This window comes from Staurois parvus, unplaced genomic scaffold (assembly GCF_062004578.1).
Source record: "Staurois parvus isolate SC_StPar_1 unplaced genomic scaffold, SC_StPar_1.0 ptg000458l, whole genome shotgun sequence".
Taxonomy (NCBI): Eukaryota; Metazoa; Chordata; class Amphibia; order Anura; family Ranidae; genus Staurois; species Staurois parvus.
In genome coordinates this window covers 2,349,880-2,365,645 of record NW_028318254.1, presented here as the reverse complement: position 1 = coordinate 2,365,645, position 15,766 = coordinate 2,349,880, and the positions used below count along the sequence as shown (strand labels likewise).

General features: G+C 43.1%; 1 protein-coding gene across 7 annotated transcripts in view; it reads left to right on the top strand.

The window, feature by feature from the left end:
- NTM (neurotrimin) overlaps positions 1–15,766 on the top strand; it is an 839,110-nt gene that overhangs the window by 755,482 nt on the left and 67,862 nt on the right. The gene's annotated exons all lie outside the window — the stretch shown is intronic.

Below are 15,766 nucleotides of genomic sequence, written 5' to 3'. Positions count from 1 at the left end.
CCCACACTGCCAAAAGCACCACAACCTGGTTCAATGACTGTGGGATTACTGTGCTTGATTGGCCAGCAAACTCGCCTGACCTGAACCCCATAGAGAATCTATGGGGCATTGCCAAGGGAATGATGAGAGACATGAGACCGAACAATGCAGAAGAGCTGAAGGCCGCTATTGAAGCATCCTGGTCTTCCATAACACCTCAGCAGTGCCACAGGCTGATAGCTTCCATGCCATGCCGCATTGAGGCAGTAATTGCTGCAAACGGGGCCCAAACCAAGTACTGAGTACATATGCATGCTTATACTTTTCAGAGGTCCGATATTGTTCTATGTACAATCCTTGTTTTATTGATTGCATGTAATATTCTAATTTTCTGAGATAGTGGATTTGGGGTTTTCATGAGCTGTAAGCCATAATCATCACAATTATGACTCACAGCTTGAACTATCTTGCTTTGCATGTAATGAGTCTCTCTCATATATTAGTTTCACCTTTTAAGTTGCATTACTGAAATAAATGAACTTTTGCACGATATTCAAATTTTTCGAGTTTCACCTGTATAGTCTATTGGTAGATAATCAACAAAAATAAGTAGCGAAGTCCAAATCTGTATTGTTAGATGCAGACATCTTTCAGCATGCTGGAAAACGTCTGTAGCTCATTGCTTTGGAAGAAAAGCTAATAAGCGGAAGATAGCGTTCTCTTGGCATGTGTTGTATGTAAGTGAATTCTGATCAATTGAAAGGGCCTTAAATTGGATCTTTCATTTCTATTCAGTTCAGATCTGCGTGTTTATGGTGCTTGGCCGCGTCCTTGGAGCCCCATTTGTCACTATTGCTCCCTTTTCTGAAGAGATTTAGCTGTGTCTCTGGCACAGAAAGCAGTTTTTTCTTGTTGTGGAAGATACAAAAGTTCCCGATGCCGAGTTTTTCCAAAAGACATTTCTTCCTTTGCAGAATGTGCAGTAATTACAGCATTCCACACACACCACCCCAGTCCCGGCCTCTTTATCACTCCGCAAACAGCGCACAGAAAGGAATGAAGTGGAGACGCTCTTGTTGGTTATTAATGTGCTTTAAAGGCCAATCCAGAATCTACATTTACACAGGAGCCGATAAGCACTGATATCGCCTGCCAGGAGAAAAAGCCTATTAGGAGTTCCTGGCGGAGACGGAATCCGGGCGCTGTTCTGTATTGTAATTATGAATTTCCAGAGAACAATGAACATGCTGTCTGCTCCGGCATACGAAGGGTTACTTGTAATTATGTGGGAATTACATGTCTCTGAGGTGTCGGGTTATTTCTAGGTGAGCACCACGGGACTCATATTAATAGCTAATTGCTATAGGCTGGCGTCTTGTCAATCATTTAAAGCAATATTCTCCGCAAAGATTGCAGAGGGGACGAGTCTATTTTTAATTGGCGGCCAAATTTGTGTGACACGGAGAGCATAATTAATTTTTTAATACAGATTTAATCTTCTATTGCTATATCAAATTAGCTGTGAAAGGCTTGTTAGCATATAAATGACTATTATTCTATTACCTTCGCTCCTCAAATGAAAAAGAGTTAATTTAACTCTGGCCAGACGGCGCCTCTGATATTAACCTGCGCTCGGCACAGTATGCTTACCTACTAGCGACAGAACAGGCACCATACACATGCATTTCTTCACTCAGTAATGCTGGCTTGGGTAGGTTCAGGCCTAATTAGGTGATCCTATGCCCACAATAATGCCTTCATCTTCCCTGTCCCTCTTGTGCTCAGAATGGTCCCTTCATCGTCCCCATCCCTCCTGTTCCCAGAATAAACCCCTCCCTTAAATACACAACCTCAAATTCATGCTGGAAGCTGCCTGATTTAAAAAATGGTCAGGCATCTTTGTATGTGTGCACATCCTTGTATACAGGATATATTCTGTGTATGTATATAGTTCTGTGTTCATATATTTTCCACCAAGTGACAACGGATAGACAGTGACAGAATTACAAAAGTAATGGAAGACACCACTTATGACACAGTAAAAGAGTTATTTGGCCCTGGAGCTTGCAATCTATCCATTTTAGGTTCTGAAAGTGTTACTAAACTCACAACAGTAAAATCAGTCTGTACATGCAGTAATGCATGCTTGTTATACTTACTGTGGAATCTAAGGGGTTAATCCTCCGCATTGTGTAAAAAGGCTGTTTGATCCTGTCTTCTCTGATTCCCCCTCCCCTTCTTATACTGTCCCCAATCCATCTGTTGATAGTATAGAGTTCTAGGAGTCAATCTACACATGCTCAGTTTAGTGTGTATGGCTAGAGAGTTTTTTTGTCTTTGGGAGGGTGCATGTGATCAGCACAGGGCCAATCAGCACTGTCCAGACAGAGGGTCAGAGGTTATGCAGCCTCATAGGACAGTCAGAGGAGAATGAAAACACCTCCTACAAGATTAACCAGTACTCAGCTGGACACTGATAGAAGTCACAAGACTGCTATATACTGCTGATGAGAACATTTATTTATCAGTTTATATTTACTAAAATTATTGCATTTCCAAGTTCTGTGTACTGTGGGAGACTAGATATAGTGAATGCAGGGTCCTGGGTTTAGTAACTCTTTAACCTCAAATTTTAGTTGCGCATTTTTTTTCTGGAAATAACATATACATCTCCTGGTGGGCACTGTGGGACCTGGCCTCATTCTAGTCCCAGATCAGAGGATGTATCATTTAACTGAAGGTCCTCACAGCCATTAGATGAAATGTGTGAAATAAGACCATACTGCTCATGTCCCCAGCTGATAGACATTATACCACTGAAAACACACTAGGTTATGGTAGGGTTTCAATAAAATGGGGATGCCAAAGTGAAACAAGGAAACTTTAAGAAATGGTCAGCTATGCTAGTCACCCTCCTAATGTTGTGAACAACAATGCAGGAGGGATTGTGTGCCTCACACCTGGCATTAGGCAGGTGCTTCCTCCTAATATAATCTGAGAGGTGCTTCCTCCTAATATAATCTGAGAGTGATGACCACATGGCACTTATCACACAGATACCTCCAGTGAGAATAAGGCTCTAATGATACTTGTGAGCAGTTATAATGAAGTAAATGACACTCCAGGCCGCAGTAGCCACCTCCCAGATTGCCCATATATCAGCCCTGTACTCTCAGTCTGTCCCCGCCGTCCGTTTCTCACTGCAGTAGAGGACTGCAGGGACTATGCGTGGCACCGGGAGTACACTGGAGGCTGTTCTGCAGTTCCCGAAATCACTGGATGAGTTATAGTGAGTCTATGCAAAGTGTCACCAGACGAGGTCGTTACGCTGTAAAGTGGCTCCGGGCTCTTCATTGGGGCCTCTTAAGCATCTGACTAATTTACGGGAGAGAAAATGAGAATAAACTGGCAATTGGCTGCATTCAGCATGTGCATTGTGGGATAATTATTATGGCTGAGCCCCATTTAACATGCCCCCAACAAAACGGCTCCCAAGACACCCATCTCTCGCCCATCTAATGTGCTCCAAAATCCGTCATTAATGGATAAACAGCTTGGCTGACATTATAGCTTCATAGAGCAATTAGCAATATTTGGGCACTTGATAAAAGCATTTCCATCTCCTCCTATATGAGGGCCTAGGGAGTAATATAGAGCATTAAGAATAATATAGAACAAGGCATAATAAGTATATAATATAGAATAAGGCATAATATAGAGTGGAATATATAATAGAAAGAGGTGTAATATAGAGCAATATATCATTTAGAATAAGGTGTAATATAAAGCATGTTATAATATAGAGGAATAATATAGTGCACTATATAATGTAGGCCGAGGTGCTATATCAAGCGGTAGATAATATAAAACAAGGTGTAATATAGAGTAGTATATAATATAGAACAAGGAGTAATGTAGAGTGGTATATAATATAGATCAAGGTGTAATGTAGAGTAGTATATAATATAGATCAAGGAGTAATGTAGAGTAGTATATAATATAGAACAAGGAGTAATGTAGAGTAGTATATAATATAGAACAAGGAGTAATGTAGAGTAGTATATAATATAGATCAAGGAGTAATGTAGAGTAGTATATAATATAGAACAAGGAGTAATGTAGAGTAGTATATAATATAGAACAAGGAGTAATGTAGAGTAGTATATAATATAGAACAAGGAGTAATGTAGAGTGGTATATAATATAGAACAAGGAGTAATGTAGAGTAGTATATAATATAGAACAAGGAGTAATGTAGAGTGGTATATAATATAGTTGGAATTGTAATATAGAGCTGTATACTGATCAGCCATAATCTCATTACCACTCACCATAACCCATCGAACCATGTACTCCACCAGACCACTAGAAGGTATACTGTGGTATCTGGCACCTGTCAGTTGCAAATCCTTTCAGTTAGGGCTGAAACAACTAATGGACGTAATCAATAATGTTTGATTATAAAAATAATTGTCAACTATTTTCATTATCGATTAGTGGGTCAGCCAATTGGTTTGCCTGCTTACAGAATGCAATATTTGTTTACATGTCAGTAAATGCCTGAGAACTTATGAATGTGTGAGGAACAATGCCTCATGGGACATGTAGTTCTGGGCAGGAGAATGAAGCGATGTAATGGCTCTGTGCAGGAAGATCAGCATCTGAACCCAGAGAGGCTGGAGGCTGATGGACTGGAGGTAAATTAAGGCATTACAATTAAATTTAAAAGCTTACCAGTAATGTGTATCTTATTTAAAAATGGTTACAGGCGTACCTCGGTTTACGAATGCCTCGGTTAATGTTATTTTCAGTTTACGTGTGAAAATCCATTGAAAATAATGGCTCGGTTTACAAATTTATTTTGCAATCCGAACGGATTAATTGGTTTTCAGTGCATTTACAATTTTTTTTTTTAATCATGTCGCTGTACAGTACTATGCCTTTAAAGTGCACTTCATAAAGAGTTTTCAACAGATAAGACTTTTTTTTTACTTATTTCTGACCTCCAGAATGGATTAATTGATTTTCTATGCATTTACAATTTTTTTTTTAATCATTTCCCTTTATGCCTTTAAAGTGCACTTTATAAAGAGTTTTGAACAGACAAAACTTTTTTTGACTTTTTTCTGACCTCTGGAACGGATTAATTGGTTTTCATTGCATTTACAATTTAATTTTTAATCATGTCCCTGTACAGTATTTATGCCTTTTAAAGTGCACTTCATAAAGAGTTTTGAACAGATAAGACTTTTTTTTTTTCTGACCTCCAGAACGTATTAATTGGAGGTCAGAAATTAATTCAAACAAATTAAATTAAGAAACCGAGGTACTTCTGTATATTCAAAAAAGTCTCAGCCTTTAGTATTACTTTAATATTAAAAGATTTATATCCACCCCCCCCCGTCTTTCATGTAACTTCATGTCTGACTCTCAGTTAAAATACCCTGTATATCTTATTTTTGGGTACATTTATTGTTCTGTATATTACTACTTTCACTGCATCACAGTATAAATGAACCCCTTATAGTAGTGAATTTCTGCAGCTGAATTCTGCTATAAAGGGCTCATTTTTGTTTTTTAACCCCATCATGACAGGTGATACAAAAAGCATGGTGCTGCTACGAAGTATGTTAGTGACAGCAGGCGCAGGTAGATTATGTCAGGCTACCTGTCTACGACAAGGGACTCTGTCATGCATAATATTACATTAGAGTCCTGTCCAGAAATCGGCAAAACAAGTGTTTTAGGCCTTTTTAATTTGTTTTCATTTAATTAAAATTTTGATCTCTGAGCCTGACAGTTAGTACCAGATTCAGCCTCTATATGTTTATGTTTATATATCTCCTCTGTTATTCTGAGAGTAAATAAAATATTTGGCTATCTAACTTTATAGCTGTTTATTATTAATTCTATATATTATATATATATACAGTTGTGTTCAAAATAATAGCAGTGTGTTGAAAAAAGTGAACAAAGCTCAAAATCCTTCTAATATCTTTTATTTCCATACAAACAAATGCATTGGGAACACTACAAATTCTATTCTAAATCAAAACATGAAGAAAAATATATCAACTTTGTGTTGTTCCTCTAAAAAAAATTGAAGAAAAGTGAATATTAGACTTCAAAAAAATAGCAGTGTTTGTATTCTTCTTTACAAACTCAAACATTCATTATATAAACTGAAAAATGTTTGAAGATTTTGCTTTCCTTTGAATCACTTAATGAATATTTAGTTGTATAAGCACTGTTTCTGAGAACTGCTGTACATCTGTGTTGCATGGAGTCAACCAACTTCTGGCACCTGTGATCAGGTATTCCAGCCCAGGATGATTGGACTACATTCCACAGTTCTTCTCTATTTCTTGGTTTTGCCTGAGAAACTGCATTTTTGATGTCACCCCACAAGTTTCTATTGGATTAAGATCCGGGGATTGGGCTGGCCACTCTATAATGTCAATCTTGTTGGTCTGGAACCAAGATGTTGCACGTTTACTGATGTGTTTGGGGTCGTTATCTTGTTGGAATACCCATTTCAAGGGCATTTCCTCTTCAGCATAAGGCAGCATGACCTCTTCAAGTATTCTGATGTATTCAAACTGATCCATGATCCCTGGTATGCGATAAATAGGCCCAACACCATAGTATGAGAAACATCCCCATATCATGATGCTTGCGCAACCATGCTTCACTGTCTTCACAGTGTACTGTGGCTTGAATTCAGTGCTTGGGGGTCGTCTGACAAACTGTCTCCGGCCACTAGACCCAAAAAGAACAATCTTACATTCATCAGTCCACAAAATGTTGCGCCATTTCTCTGTAGGCCAGTCAATGTGCTCTTTTGCAAATTGTAACCTCTTCAGCACATGTCTTTTTTCATCAGTGGGACTTTGCGGGGGCTTCTTGCAGATAGCTTGGCTTCACATAGGCGTCTTCTAATTGTAACAGTACTCACAGGGAAATTTATACCTTCTTTGATCTTCCTGGAGCTGATTGTTGGCTGAGTCCTTGCCATTTGGGCTATTCTTCTATCCATTCGAATGGTAGTTTTTCGCTTTCTTCCACGTCTTTCAGGTTTTGGTTGCCATTTTAAAGCATTTGCAATCATTTTAGCTGAGCAAACTATCATTTTCTGCACTTCTATATATGTTTTCCCCTCTCCAATCAACTTTGTAATCAAGGTATGCTGTTCTTCTGAACAATGTCTGGAATGACCCATTTTCCTCAAAATTTCAGAGAGAAATGCACTGTAACCAGCATGTACAACATTTGCTGCCTTCCTTCCTTAAATAAGGGCAATAATTGCCACCTGTTTTTCAAAGAATGAATGACCTCACTAATAGAACTCCACACTGCTATTATTGTGAACATGCCCCTTTCAATTAGTGATTCAATTACACAGAATCAGCAGCATGCATGTCATGACTGTTGGGTCTGTTGGATTTCTATTACTCTACTACACCTGCTAGTAAATAATTTGCCATGTAGAAATATAATTTCTACCAAAAACAGTGATTGATCAGGTTAGCGATGTCTGACTGCTATTATTTTGAACACAACTGTGTATATATATATATATATATATATATATATATATATATATATATATGAATAATTTGTTTTTTTTCTTTACATATTAACTAAATTATACACACATCTGTGATTTTTGTTTTGTATACAGTTTTTTTTGTTTTGTATACAGTGTGTAATGTTCATATCAAGTTTACGTTTTTTATTCTTCAGCATGTGTAAAGCACTGTTTGTTCATTAAATTATTATAAATAAAAAAAGATTGCTTATTGATCTTTTTAACCAAATTATCCAAACAATAATCAGCCAACTAAATGAGTATAAAAAAATTGTTCGTTGCAGCCCTACTTCAAGTCCTGTAAGTTGCGAGGTGTTGTATCCATGGATCTAGTTTTTTCAGCACATCCTACAGATGTTTGATTGGATTGAGATCTGGAGAACTTATCCTTGTAATCCTCAAACCATTCTTTAATTCATCAGACCATGCCACCTTCTATCATTGCTTTGTGGTCCAGTTCTGATTCTCACATGCCCATTGTAGGCACCTTTGGTTGTGAACACGGGTCAGCATGGGCATCCTGACCATTCTGCAGCAATGTAGCGCCATACACAAAAAAAAACTGTGATGTTCTGACACATTTCTATCAGAAGCAGCATTAATTTTTTGCAGCATTTTGAGCTACAGTAGCATACTGGATTAGACCACACGGGCCAGCCTTTGCTCCCAATGTGCATCAGTGAGCCTTGGCTGTCCATGATTCTGTTGTCGGTTTGCTGGTTTTCCTTCTTTGGACCACTTTTGGTAGGTTCTAACCACTACAGACCGGAAACATCCCACAAGATCTGCAGTTTTGGAGGTTCTCTGTCCCAGTCATCTAGCCAGAACAATCTGGTATTCAAATCCTGACACTTGCCCATTTTTGCTGCTTTCAATACATCAACTTCAGGGGCAACATATTCACTTGCTACCTACTATATTTCACCCATTTTCAGATGATAAGCTATGTTATTCACGTTACGTCGGTGGTCATGATGTTATGGTTGATCGGTGTATATAATAAAGAATGAGGCGTAATTTAATGCTGTATATATGATAGAACTAGATGTAATAGAGAGCAATTAATCCTATAGAACAAGGTGCCACTTAGAGTGGTGTATAATATAGAATGAGGTTTAATATAGAGCAATAAATAATATAGAATGAGAAATAATATGGGTGCATTGAGTAGTGCAGCCCAGTATTAAAGAAAAAGCACAATATAGAGCAGTAATGGCGAACCTTTTTGAGCCCGAGTGCCCAAACTGCAACCCAAAACCAACTTATTTCTTTCAAAGTGCCAACACTGCAATGAAACCTGAATATCGAGCTTTTGGTTTAGAAAAAACAACTCGTACAGTAGTGCAAACTAATTAACAGTACAGGGATGACCAGAGACTGCAGACACAGTACAGGGATGACCAGAGACTGCGGACACAGTACAGGAGATGACCAGAGACTGCGGACACAGTACAGGAGATGACCAGAGACTGCGGACACAGTACAGGAGATGACCAGAGACTGCGGACACAGTACAGGAGATGACTAGAGACTGCGGACACAGTACAGGAGATGACCAGAGACTGCGGACACAGTACAGGGATGCCCAGAGACTGCGGACACGGTACAGGGATGACCAGAGACTGAGGACACAGTACAGGGATGACCAGAGACTGCGGACAGTACAGGAGATGACCAGAGACTGCGGACAGTACAGGAGATGACCAGAGACTGCGGACACAGTACAGGAGATGACCAGAGACTGCAGACACAGTACAGGAGATGACCAGAGACTGCGGACACAGTACAGGGATGACCAGAGACTGCGGACACAGTACAGGAGATGACCAGAGACTGCGGAAAGTACAGGAGATGACCAGAGACTGCAGACACAGTACAGGGATGACCAGAGACTGCAGACACAGTACAGGGATGACCAGAGACTGCGGACAGTACAGGAGATGACCAGAGACTGCGGACAGTACAGGAGATGACCAGAGACTGCGGACACAGTACAGGAGATGACCAGAGACTGCGGACACAGTACAGGAGATGACCAGAGACTGCGGACACAGTACAGGGATGACCAGAGACTGCGGACACAGTACAGGAGATGACCAGAGACTGCGGACACAGTACAGGGATGACCAGTGACTGCGGACAGTACAGGGATGACCAGAGACTGCAGACACAGTACAGGGATGACCAGAGACTGCGGACACAGTACAGGAGATGACCAGAGACTGCGGACACAGTACAGGGATGACCAGTGACTGCGGACAGTACAGGGATGACCAGAGACTGCGGAAAGTACAGGAGATGACCAGAGACTGCAGACACAGTACAGGGATGACCAGAGACTGCAGACACAGTACAGGGATGACCAGAGACTGCAGACACAGTACAGGGATGACCAGAGACTGCGGACACAGTACAGGGATGCCCAGAGACTGCGGACACGGTACAGGGATGACCAGAGACTGCGGACACGGTACAGGAGATGACCAGAGACTGCGGACACAGTACAGGGATGACCAGAGACTGCAGACACAGTACAGGGATGACCAGAGACTGCGGACAGTACAGGAGATGACCAGAGACTGCGGACAGTACAGGAGATGACCAGAGACTGCGGACATAGTACAGGAGATGACCAGAGACTGCGGACACAGTACAGGAGATGACCAGAGACTGCGGACACAGTACAGGGATGACCAGAGACTGCGGACACAGTACAGGGATGACCAGAGACTGCGGACACAGTACAGGAGATGACCAGAGACTGCGGACAGTACAGGGATGACCAGAGACTGCAGACACAGTACAGGGATGACCAGAGACTGCAGACACAGTACAGGAGATGACCAGAGACTGCAGACACAGTACAGGAGATGACCAGAGACTGCGGACACAGTACAGGGATGACCAGAGACTGCGGACACAGTACAGGAGATGACCAGAGACTGCGGACACAGTACAGGAGATGACTAGAGACTGCGGACACAGTACAGGAGATGACCAGAGACTGCGGACACAGTACAGGGATGCCCAGAGACTGCGGACACGGTACAGGGATGACCAGAGACTGCGGACAGTACAGGAGATGACCAGAGACTGCGGACAGTACAGGAGATGACCAGAGACTGCGGACACAGTACAGGAGATGACCAGAGACTGCGGACACAGTACAGGAGATGACCAGAGACTGCGGACACAGTACAGGGATGACCAGAGACTGCGGACACAGTACAGGAGATGACCAGAGACTGCGGACACAGTACAGGGATGACCAGTGACTGCGGACAGTACAGGGATGACCAGAGACTGCGGAAAGTACAGGAGATGACCAGAGACTGCAGACACAGTACAGGGATGACCAGAGACTGCAGACACAGTACAGGGATGACCAGAGACTGCAGACACAGTACAGGGATGACCAGAGACTGCGGACACGGTACAGGGATGCCCAGAGACTGCGGACACGGTACAGGAGATGACCAGAGACTGCGGACACGGTACAGGGATGACCAGAGACTGCGGACACAGTACAGGGATGACCAGAGACTGCGGACAGTACAGGAGATGACCAGAGACTGCGGACAGTACAGGAGATGACCAGAGACTGCGGACACAGTACAGGAGATGACCAGAGACTGCGGACACAGTACAGGGATGACCAGAGACTGCGGACACAGTACAGGAGATGACCAGAGACTGCGGAAAGTACAGGAGATGACCAGAGACTGCAGACACAGTACAGGGATGACCAGAGACTGCAGACACAGTACAGGGATGACCAGAGACTGCGGACAGTACAGGAGATGACCAGAGACTGCGGACAGTACAGGAGATGACCAGAGACTGCGGACACAGTACAGGAGATGACCAGAGACTGCGGACACAGTACAGGAGATGACCAGAGACTGCGGACACAGTACAGGGATGACCAGAGACTGCGGACACAGTACAGGAGATGACCAGAGACTGCGGACACAGTACAGGGATGACCAGTGACTGCGGACAGTACAGGGATGACCAGAGACTGCAGACACAGTACAGGGATGACCAGAGACTGCGGACACAGTACAGGAGATGACCAGAGACTGCAGACACAGTACAGGGATGACCAGTGACTGCGGACAGTACAGGGATGACCAGAAACTGCGGAAAGTACAGGAGATGACCAGAGACTGCAGACACAGTACAGGGATGACCAGAGACTGCAGACACAGTACAGGGATGACCAGAGACTGCAGACACAGTACAGGGATGACCAGAGACTGCGGACACAGTACAGGGATGCCCAGAGACTGCGGACACGGTACAGGGATGACCAGAGACTGCGGACACGGTACAGGAGATGACCAGAGACTGCGGACACAGTACAGGGATGACCAGAGACTGCAGACACAGTACAGGGATGACCAGAGACTGCGGACAGTACAGGAGATGACCAGAGACTGCGGACAGTACAGGAGATGACCAGAGACTGCGGACATAGTACAGGAGATGACCAGAGACTGCGGACACAGTACAGGAGATGACCAGAGACTGCGGACACAGTACAGGGATGACCAGAGACTGCGGACACAGTACAGGGATGACCAGAGACTGCGGACACAGTACAGGAGATGACCAGAGACTGCGGACAGTACAGGGATGACCAGAGACTGCAGACACAGTACAGGGATGACCAGAGACTGCAGACACAGTACAGGAGATGACCAGAGACTGCAGACACAGTACAGGAGATGACCAGAGACTGCGGACACAGTACAGGGATGACCAGAGACTGCGGACACAGTACAGGAGATGACCAGAGACTGCGGACAGTACAGGAGATGACCAGAGACTGCAGACACAGTACAGGGATGACCAGAGACTGCAGACACAGTACAGGAGATGACCAGAGACTGCAGACACAGTACAGGAGATGACCAGAGACTGCAGACACAGTACAGGGATGACCAGAGACTGCGGACACAGTACAGGAGATGACCAGAGACTGCGGACACAGTACAGGGATGACCAGAGACTGCGGACACAGTACAGGGATGACCAGAGACTGCGGACAGTACAGGAGATGACCAGAGACTGCGGACACAGTACAGGAGATGACCAGAGACTGCGAACAGTACAGAAGATGACCAGAGACTGCGTACAGTACAGGGATGACCAGAGACTGCGGACACAGTACAGGAGATGACCAGAGACTGCGGACATAGTACAGGAGATGACCAGAGACTGCGGACACAGTACAGGAGATGACCAGAGACTGCGAACAGTACAGAAGATGACCAGAGACTGCGGACAGTACAGGAGATGACCAGAGACTGCGGACAGTACAGGGATGACCAGTGACTGCGGACACAGTACAGGAGATGACCAGAGACTGCGGACACAGTACAGGGATGACCAGAGACTGCGGACAGCACAGGGATGACCAGAGACTGCGGACACAGTACAGGGATGACTGCTGACCTTTGGGGAGGGAGGGGGAGCGGGTACCTGAATTTGACAGGTACCCGCTCTTACTTCCGCAGAGTTTTTTTTTTATCTTACCTGTTCCTTTATCCAGCCGCGCGCTGTCTTCCCGGCTTCTGTAGTGTGGGCGCTCGTCGGACAGCCGGATGCCCAGTGCGCATTCGCGAGAAGCGCTGCGCTTTGTGATTGGTCCGGCGGCTTTTGGGATCTGTCATGTGTCCCAGGTACCGCCTTACCATTCACAAAGAGCACTGCTTCTTGTGCATGCGCACTTGGGACCCGGCTGTCACGCACACTACAGCCGGGAAGACAGCGCGCCGCTGGATTATCCTGGCGTGCCCACAGATAAGGCTCGGCGTGCCGGCTGTGGCACGCGTGCCACGGGTTCGCCATCACTGATATAGAGCATTATATATAATACAGAATGAAGTGTATTATAAAGAGGTATATAATATAGAGCAGTATATAATAAAGAATTAGGCACAATAAAAAGCAGTGTATAATATAGAATGAGGCATTTTATTGAGCAATATATAACACAGAACAAGTCAAAATACTAAGCTTTTTACAGGGGTTAGACAAAAAAAATTAAAACACTACATAATTTACAGGTGTGAAAGTGATGACATGCTTCACGTTGGAAGCGGAAGTGATGTAACATACTTTTGCTTCCGCTGTGTGATGAGACACCTAGATAACAGGTGGGAAGCCACACTTTAGTCATTCACTGTGTGCACTGCTGGTAATAGGGAGTCAGGTCAGAGCTCATTGAGCTTCAAAGAGGGCAAATTGTTGGTGCCCGCTTAGCTGGTGCCTCTGTGACTGAAGTTGCCAATTTATTTGCTGTGTCGCAAGGTACGGTATCAAAGGTTATGACGATGTATACAGTTTCCTGGGTAAATGTCTGATAAACATAAGCACAGTCAACATGGTCAGCTGACCGAAAGTGACAAAAGGACATTGTACAGGATTGTGACCAGGAATAAGAAAAAAACTGCTGCAAAAGTGACTGCAGAGCTCAACCTCAGTCTTCACGGGACTCAGTCTTCACGGGACTGAGATTGAGCTCTGCAGTCACTTTTGCAGAAGTTGTTTTCTTATTCCGGGTCACAATCCTGCACAATGTTGTTTTGTCTCTTTTAGTCAGTTGACCATGTCGACCACGCTAATGCTTAGATGACGTTATCCTAGAAACTGTATATGCCGTCATAACTTTTGAAACTGTACCTCGAACACCGCAAATAAACTTCAGTCACAAAGGCACCAGCTAAGCAGCACCAACAATTTGCCTTCTGAAGCTCCATAAGCTCTGACTTGACTCCGAATTACTAGCAGTGCAAGCAGTGAATGATGAAAGTGAGGCTTTCCATCTGTTAGCTAGGTGTCTCATCACACAGCAAAAGCAAAAGAATGTTACAGCTTTCAATGTGAAACATGTTGTCACTTTCACACCTGCAAATCATAGTGTTTCCATTTTTTGGGCACTTGATGAAAGCATTTCCATCTGCTTCTATATGACGGCCTGGGGAATAATATGGAGCATTAGATATTATTTATTTATTTATTTCAGGTACTTATATAGCGCTGTCAATTTACGCAGCGCTTTACACATATATATTGTACATTCACATCAGTCCCTAACCCTCAAGGAGTGTACAATCTAAGGTCCCTAACTCACATTCATACATACACATACTAGGGCCAATTTAGACAGGATCCAATTAACCTACCAGCATGTCGTTGAAGTGTGGGAGGAAACCGGAGTACCCGGAGGAAACCCACACAGCCACAGGGAGAACATGCAAACTCCAGACAGGTGGTGCCGTGGCTGGGATTCATACCAACAACCCTAGTACTGCCAGGCGGAAGTGCTAACCATTTAGCCACTGTGCTGCCCTAATTATAGAACAAGATGTAATTATGACTGATATACAGTACTCTCTAGTATAAAACAAGACATGATATAAAGTGGAATTTATTATAGTAAGAGGTGTATTATAATGATGTTTAGAATTTAGAACAAGGCATAATATATAGCATTATATAAGATAGAGCAAGGCATAATATATAGCATTATATAAGATAGAACTAGGCATAATATAGAGTGGTATACTGTATAATATAGGATGACGTGTAATATAGAGTGGTATATCATATAAAACTAAGTATAATATAGTGTGGTATATATAATATAGAATGAGGTGTAATACACAGTGCTAAAAATATAGAACAAGGTGAAATATAGAACTGTATATAACATAGAAGGAAGCATAACATAGAGCTGTACATAATTTAGAACAAAGTGTAATACAGAGCTGTATAAAATATGGAGTGAGGTGTGATATAGAATGGCATATAATGTACTGTAGATCTGTATATATTATGGAACAAGGAATAACATAAAGCTGTGCATAATATAGAACACAATGAGGTGTATGGGAGGGATTGTTATTTGGGGATTTCTTTAGTCAACACTGTGAGCGTAAACTACAGACAGCCAGAATGTGATCATTACAGCGTTGAGCATACCCTTTGGTGCTATATAAATACTGTATAATAATAATAATAATTACAGTTCTGATGACAGGACCACCTAATGTAAGGTCTAATGCATTCCCCCAATTGCCTGCTCCCAGCTACAGTATACTGCCCCTCTTTCATCTCTTACCCCCATTTGTCCCTGCTCCCTCTTTTCTCTCCCTAGTTGCTTCCACCTGTCTCTACTTTCCCTCTCTA